Here is an 8327-nt window from a genome sequence, read left to right as displayed (position 1 = left end):
AGAAAAATAAGGACAACGGTGCTCCGGAAATATTTGTTAAATAAGTAAAATGACAACTGGGAGACACCTCCCTGCACACTGTCTTTTGGGAGATAGCGCAGTGAGGGAACTGGCATAATATCTGTTAAATGCTGCCAGGCACAGTACTAGGCACTTTACGAATATCCCATTTCACCCTCACAATCAAACTCTGTCTAGATGAGATAGATGTTGTTATCCTCATTTTACAAGTAAACAAACAGAAGCCAGCTTCTCATTGATGTGACCCCACCTGGACAGCTACCCCCAGAAATGTGGCATTTGGAAGTAGGTCTGGAGCAGAGGGGAGCAGAGAACGGCCCCCCCACCCCCCAACCAGCAGCATCCCAGTCCCTTCTGGCTAAGTTAGGAGGCATGTGGTAGACTTGAATCACTTTTTAGCTTGACAGCCTCCAGCTTCCCACTGCCTTGCTTTTGTATCCAAATGTCCTTTCTGGAGAGTCCCCATTTTGTATGGCTCCGGTGAGAAGGGCAACTGTTACCTACTGCCCTTAGATGCCGAGGAGGCCAGGCCCTTCTCTTCCCCGGCCTGCGCAGCCTTCTCCTGGAGGGTTGGGAGGCCTTGAGTTTAGATTGAGCCAGATGAAGGTTTTTCTCCCAGAACTTTGAATCTCGAGCATGTGAGAAAAGGGCGGATGGTTGGGGGTCACACTTCTCACAGCTGTGCAGGTGGTGCATGGGGCAGCCTGTCCCTGCAGGGGACATGAGAAGCTATAGTCCTTTCTGAGGCCTGTCTTGAGGAGACTTTGGTTACTTCCCATTCTTCAAGACTATTCTTCAGCTTCCCAGTGATTTTGTGAACCCCAAATATCCTTCTAACAAATTCTTTTTGGTTTAAAATAAACACAGCTGAAGGGGGGGGGGAGGGGTGCCTGGGTGGCTCAGTCAATTGAGCGTCCAACTCTTGATTTAGGCTCAGGTCATGATCTCATGGCTCCTGGGATGGAGCCCTGCATCCAGCTCTGTGCTGACAGCATGGAGCCTGCTTGGGATTCTCTCTCCCCCTCTCTCTTTCTCCCTCCCCTGTTGGTGCATACCCTTTCTCTCAAAATAAACAAAGAAGCATTTTTAAAAACTACTTTCAGATAAACAGAACTGGTTTCTGCTGCTTGCAACCTAGAAGCCTAAGTGGTACAGACTGTGGGTAAAAAAGCAAAGGCAGGGATTTGCAGAGCACTTAAAATGCAGTCTTGTTACAGCACTCTCTCAAGTGATAACTTCTGTCCTCCCGCTTCCCAAGTACCGAAGGATCATTCCCTGATCTGTGACTGAATATTGGTACCAATTCATATCCTCACCCCCAAATTCCTCAAATTCCTCCTCTCAGCTCCACCAGCTTTAAACAAAAAGTGTGCAAAGGCACAGTATAACAATCGAGTTTTGCGATTTGTGCTGTTTATGTCATTTTGATATTTGACCCCCTTAAGATGAAATCCTTTAGGTAATGAGAAAAGAATGCTTCAAGTTCTGTTGTAGGTACTGCATGTATTGACAGAAAAGACAAGGCTTCTTACAGTAGCTCAAGTGTCCTGCATGAAAAATGACTGCTCACTACTGAGTTAAGCCACGAAAGTTTCCCCTCTCCTTTTCTATTATCCTTCTACACAGACACACGCGTGCTCACTTGCAAATGCATTCACTCACAGCTACACACCTTGCTTTATTTTTCCCTCACAGCAAAAGAGAAAGGTATAGCCACCGCTCTAAGCTAACAGTACTTTTCTGAACAGAATGGAAGAACATCCATTCAAAGAGTTTCACACTCAGATTCTGTTATCTCTGTGTTGGAAGAAAACCCTCCTCAGGCTATTCTGAGCTGTTCTCCACACAGGTGTCTAGGTAGGTGGAGAAGCTGGGCAAGAAGCTCTGAAGTCAAGAGTGATTGAAGTCCTCTGGGAGAAGGTGAGGCAGGGCCTCTGGGGCAGATCACGAAGAGGGTGGAAGGAGGTGTGAGGGTGGCCCTGGGCAGCCTCTGGAGGACAGGACCGGGAGGGAAATGGGGCAGCCCTCCACTGTGGCTGTCCACGGGAAAACTGTTGCCTCCGTATTTGCGCCTGACAGGAGAAAACCTGGGAACGAGAGTTCCAGGGAGAAACCCAGGAAAGAAGCAATGTGTAGGAGAATGGTCCCTCAAAGTATGTGGAATAAGAAATATAACAGTTTCTTTCCTAAAGTCTTATTCCTAAGAATGTTGTTAGACCATGAGCCCGTGAAGAGTTATAACTGGATTTTCTCAGACTGATTTTCCACGGATTCTAATATATGCCAATAGAAAAATGCTTATATAAACAGAGTGCAGTAGTATTTTGTGCTACAATGAACCAGTCCACTGGAATAAAAAAAAAAAATCTCTTTATTGCTTATATGCACTAAGCACATGTTTGCCCCAATTTTGTCTGGCTGCAAGCCAGGATCTTTGCAAACTACCTCACTACTATTCATTTTGATAATGCTTATTACAAAGCACTATACTGTAGGTCCCTTGAAAGCCTAGTGTAACCCAAAGTCAATAGAAGGGTCTTCTGCCCTTTGGAGACCTAGGAAAAATTGACTCAAGTCTCCAGATTCTGTACACTGGAGAAGTCCAGATTTCACCCCAAGATTTCCACAAAGCCCCTTAAGGGCCTAACCCTTGTGATGGCTTCCTGGCCTCCTGTGGCTTCAGGATGGCTCTGTGCTGTTCTACGTCTCCCGTCTCCCGGGGGGCCCTCCTGCTCACTCACAGCAGGAACAAATCAACATCACCTTCTTTACTCAAGGTGTTGGGAGGGAAATGGAGGGGTATTTCCATGTCAGAAATTCAAATGGAAACATTGTCGTCACAGTTCTTCTGTATGCTTCAGCCCCTCCATGTCCAGGGGCCCATAGGCCCTCCATCCCACACTCCCAGTTGGCAGGCCTCCCTGCTTTGTGCTCTCCTTTCCCACCCCCTCAGGCACCATTTCTCTCTTGTCTTCCTTGATGAGGTGTGGGCACCAGTCCACCCCCCAGCCTCACATCTCAATTTCTGCCCTTAACTATTATTATCATTATCGTGGCCCCTTTTCCCAACAAAGAAATTTACTTTGTGTTGGGGCCCTGGGTGGCTCAATCAGTTAAGCATCTGACTCTGATTTTGGCTCAGGTCATGATCTCACAGTTCATGGATTCAAGCCCCGCATCGGGCTCTGTGCTGACAGCTCAGAGCCTGGAGCCTGCTTGGGATTCTGTGTCTCCCTCTCTCTCTGCCCCTCCCCCACTCACAGTCTTCTCTCTCTCTCTCTCAAAAAATAAATGAACATTAAAATTTTTTTAAAAAAAGAAGAGGGATGGGAGCTGATGATGTAAAGAGTTCAGGAGTTTCTGCTCGCCATCCCTGAGGTAAGTCTGAGTGTGGCACACCCTCAAAGGGCTCAAGCAACCAGGGCTTGAATTGACTTTCGATGAGACTCAGACCCTCAAGTTTCTCCCTGACTCAGTGACCAACCCAAAGCCATAACCTTGCACCCAATGGCCTGTGCTGTGAATGCTTAAAAAAAGAAAAAATTTAAGAGACAATTGTCCCAGATCTTTTTCTCTGCCTATTTTAATCTCAGATTTTCTATGCAGTCTGACACAAGCTGTTACTCTCCTAATACTACAAACCCACTACTAAATGTCATCATGAAGAATAATTTTGAACAGTGCCAGGAATTATGGAAAGCATTTATCAGAAACTGGAAAGGTGGTAACTATCTGCGGAGAAAGAGGGAGAGAGAGAGAGAAACAGGAGAGACAGAGACAGAGATGAAGAGACAAAGGTGCACAGAAAGAGAGAAACAAGGGGGGAAAAACACCTCCACAGAAGATAATGCCCTCAAACAATAGCATCCAAGCTTCAAATAGCAGTGACTGCCTTCTAATTTCAATTTGACGTGTGCAGAATTCTTTCTTTTCCAATGCCAAATCCTGAATGAAACATGCAATAAAAATTACTGCCTGAAACATGGTGATAGCATTTAATCCTCTGGCAACACATTAGAAAGGCTTTCAGCTTTAAACCGAGGACTGCCACACTGCAGTCTTGCTCGTGAAATTATTTATTCATGCCTTGGTTTATAAAGTCCTTTTTATATGCTTTCTATCGGCTAATAATGGGCTGGAGCACTTATGTTCTCAGCCTGACAGATTCCACATTATGAGGCTGGAAGACCAATGCCTGGCAGAGAGTTGAGGCCTGGAGGGAGCCATCCCATCTGCTTGAATGGGTTTTAGCATCAGGAAGCCGCAGGGACCATGGCAGGTTGGGGCACCTCGGTGACCAGAGGGTTGACATGTGGGGAGACACAGAGTGCAAGGCAATGAGGGAGGAAGGTGATGTTTGAATACGCAGTAGCTGCTGACAACTATGTCCTAAATGTCTAGGACAGTGCGTGCAGAAAGGGAGGAGAAAACTCCAAGGACACAGAATAAATCTCTCCATAAGCCAAATATCAGTGATCATTAATTAGTGGCAATATGTAAGGGCTGACTTCCCTTTTGTGACTAGGAAAAAAGTGGAGAGAGGGTATTGATTTGCTGAGCAAATGAAAAGCGGAAGCATCTTACAAAGAAAATATTATATATTTAGGAGATCAAATTAATTTGAAGCGCTTTAGTATGTATTTATTTACGTGCAATTTATCTCTAAGGAAAGGTAAGGCTATGGTGGGGATGGATAAAAGCTTACTGAGATCACTCCAATCCACTCGTTAAAGCAGGACTGCTAGAAAATAATATTTATGTGGGTTAACTCTTTCCTGACATTTTGATTTGGTCAACTCCTGCTATTGAGTATTTTCATAATACCATACAACCTCTTTTTCTCAGCACCTATCACAGTTAACAATTTGATTTAATTTTCCATATATGTGTGTGTGCGTGTCCCAAGAGGATTCTCTGAGGGACTGTGGTTTTTTTCCCTTCCACTAGTACCTATGAGTAAATAAAATTACCTTAACTCCGACTTTCCATTACATATTGGTTATGTGAAATGATAGTAAAGGGTACAGCAAATCACCCAAATAATAACATACATTGAAAGGAAAAATATTATTCTTGTAAAATATTGGCAATCATGGACAATGTTAAGATCTCTTGGCTTTAATGTTAAAATAATTATTAAAATTAGTAAAGTTCAAAAATCCTTAATGGTATGGTTTTGTAACTGTAAATACACTAAAGTACAGTTCAATGAGCTAAGTTTTCACCAGAATTAAACAAGTCTTCAATGCTTTGCTCTCGATTGTCAGAGAAAATACACTGATTTCCTCTTTCTTGATCATTCTGTGCAAATAGATCATCTTTCCACCATCCAACACCTCGATTGTTTTGCTTCAGCCCATTGGCCTTCTTTCCACTCTATTCCCACCTCAGAGTGTTTGCACCTGCTGTCCCCACACCTTTGTAGGACCTCTTTCTTCTCTTCCTTCTGGTCACTCCAGAGAGGCCTTTCCTGACCATGCTAACGATACTCATCCCCACTTCCTCTGAAGCACATTTCCCTCTTTCATTTTCTTACTGGCACTTGTCCTTATCTAATATTATCTTACCTGTGGACTCATTGGTTTGGAGGTCCATGTATTTTAGGTCTCCCTACAAGAATGCAAAGTTCTGGAGAGGAGAGTACTATATCTGTCTTTTCATGTTTGAAACCCTAATGCCTAGCATGGTGTCTGGTAAGTAGTAGGTACGTCATGAATATTTGCCAAATGAATGAATGAACAGAAAGCAGCTGGGGGAGTAAGTGAACCTTCTTTGCTACATAGTTGCAAAAGAGTTTGATACCATATTCTTAGATGAGGTGAGACAACAATGTGTAAATCTTGCTATTAAAGTGTCTGTGTTAGCTGAGTTGGCTGGCTGTCTATGCATCTAATAGCTTAGAGCTTAGGTCAGCATTTACAGTGTACTTGAGCGTGTGCCTACATTTATTTATTTGTTTCCCACAACTATCTCGTAAGTAGGCAGGGCAAGGACAGAGGCAGGATCATTGTTTTTACAGATGAAGAAGCTGAGTTCAGAGAGGTTAAATTACTTTCCCAAGTCATGCACATAATAGGCAATAGGACCCGGTCTCCAGTTCAGTTTGGGTTTTTTTTTGTTTTGTTTTTTGTTTTTTGTTTTTGTAGCTTTCCTGCTATACTAGCCAGAATCTGACTCTTTTGTTTCCAAACAAATTAATCATTTATTTAGTTATTCTTTCCAGAATCCTAAATCAGTCAATCCTAAACCTACTATTGACTGTGAAGGACTCTCTTAGGCACTATGCAGGAATAAAGACGTGCAGACAACAATTTTTCTCTCTGGAAGATTAAAAGCACAAATGGCTAACCCACCTAAAGATCTATGAGTTAAGTGTCTAATTAGTAGGAAAACCTCAGTGTTATCAAGGTAGAAAAACCTGGCTTGTGTAATAGTGGGATGGGCCTCCAGGAAAAACAATTTTGTAGCTCTCCTTGGAAAGGTGGATGGATTTTAACACAAGAAAAGTAGAGAGAGGACATTCTAAGGAAAGGGAACAAAATGAAACAAGAAAACGTGATCTGCTTTCAGTAACCAGTATGGCGCTAATTGAAGGAAGTGTTTGAAGCAGGGAAAAAATTGGAGGAAAGACTGGAATTCATCTTAAATGACAATTGCTGTTTGATGCCTTTAACATATCAGGGTGGAGTCTTGTGAGTCTTGTAAAATGCTAAGCCAGCTGCCTTGGAAATGCATTAGTCACATGCCATAGAGGAAGGTAGGCGCCCAGCTGGTAGCAGGAGCAAGAAAATGGTATCCCAAAGCCGAAAAGTTCAAATTGCGACAGGTCTGGGGCCAAAGGTACTCATATTTAAAGTTTGAAATGCTTGGTATGGAATATCTACTTACAGTAAAATATATATATTTTTTGCACCCAGAGAATATCAATTTAAGTTCCATGAAGGCAAAAAGCCAGAGAAATGTATAAATTAGCTTGGCGGGGGCGGGGGGTGTGGAGAATTCTTTCCATGGTTATGATTTAGTTAGTAAGACTCTATGGCTATATATTTAAGTAGATCTATAGAAATACAGAGATACAGCACAGAAGCATATCACACACACACACACACACACAAACACAACACACTGTACCACCACTTTCCTTGGTACGTGGATGGACAGTTCCTCTCGACAATACTTTCCTTACATGTTGGGATACGTTCAAGTTCACTTTTTACAACAGAATCTAATCATTTTAATAACCAAACCCGAGTTAAACTTGTGATTCACTTACGTTGGTGGAACATTGGCAAGGTGATCTAAGAGATCGATGGTGAGAGCTTCTTACTTCAGAGATGTGGTATTCACAGAGTAGGTAGGTCTCGTGCATCCTCATAGGCAACACCATATTTGCATATACACATTCCTTGGTACTCTCAGCGAATGGGCTGTTTTATTCGAAACCAAATTTTCTTGTTACTGTGGTTACGAAGAGTGTGCACTATGTCATCAAAAGGAAATGGACTCAAATCCCAGCTCTTTCCTCTGGTCACTGTGTGATCTGAGGAAATAATAACCACCTACCTCCCTGGGGTGTTGTCAGGATGAAATTAAATTTGATTTGTGCACAATGTTTTGAACAATATCGCACGCCTATTAGCCACTTAGTAATCATACACATTAATAATCATCATCATAATTACCTTTAAAAATCAATGACAATCATTTCTTGAGTGCCTAATATGTTCTGGTTACCTCAAACACATTAATTCTAATCTTCACAGAAACTCTGTGGGTTACATTATACTATCCCATTTTACAAATGGAAAAAAAAATGAAGTTTTTAGGGACTCATAAACGAACAAAATTGCCCAATGATAAACGGGGGAGCTGAGCTCCGACCTGTATTTGACCCACCTTATTCTTCTTTGTTAATTTTGCTGTCGCTCTCGTACCTTGAAGTACCTCATGTGCCTCAATAGGCAGAATTCCTTTTGCCTGGAATAATGCCTCATAAATATTATGACATACAAAAGAGCTCAAATAATACACCATTTACTGAATGGGACTTGAGAGATCTAACAAAGGAATTAAATAAAAGAATAGTGTGCAAGGCAAAACTTGTGCAGGTAAGCAAACAGACAAAAATAAATTCTAGTTGATGGGTCATCTAATAGTCATTGATACGTGACACTGGTGAGGCGCCTGGGTGGCTCAGTCGGTTAAGCGCCTGACTTTGGCTCAGGTCATGATCTCGCTGGGTTTGTGAGTTCGAGCATCGCGTCGGGCTCTGTGCTAACAGCTCCTATGCTAACAGGAGGCCTGGA

General features: G+C 42.7%; 1 long non-coding RNA gene across 1 annotated transcript in view; it reads right to left on the bottom strand.

The window, feature by feature from the left end:
* Positions 1-7203: 7203 nt before the first annotated feature.
* LOC128316045 (uncharacterized) overlaps positions 7204-8327 on the bottom strand; it is a 162664-nt gene continuing 161540 nt past the window's right edge. The window contains exon 5 of the long non-coding RNA XR_008299428.1: positions 7204-7448. This is a non-coding gene — a long non-coding RNA (uncharacterized LOC128316045). The remainder of the gene's footprint in view (positions 7449-8327) is intronic.

This window comes from Acinonyx jubatus, chromosome B3, assembly GCF_027475565.1.
Source record: "Acinonyx jubatus isolate Ajub_Pintada_27869175 chromosome B3, VMU_Ajub_asm_v1.0, whole genome shotgun sequence".
NCBI lineage: Eukaryota > Metazoa > Chordata > Mammalia > Carnivora > Felidae > Acinonyx > Acinonyx jubatus.
This window is presented reverse-complemented; position numbering and strand designations above follow the sequence as displayed.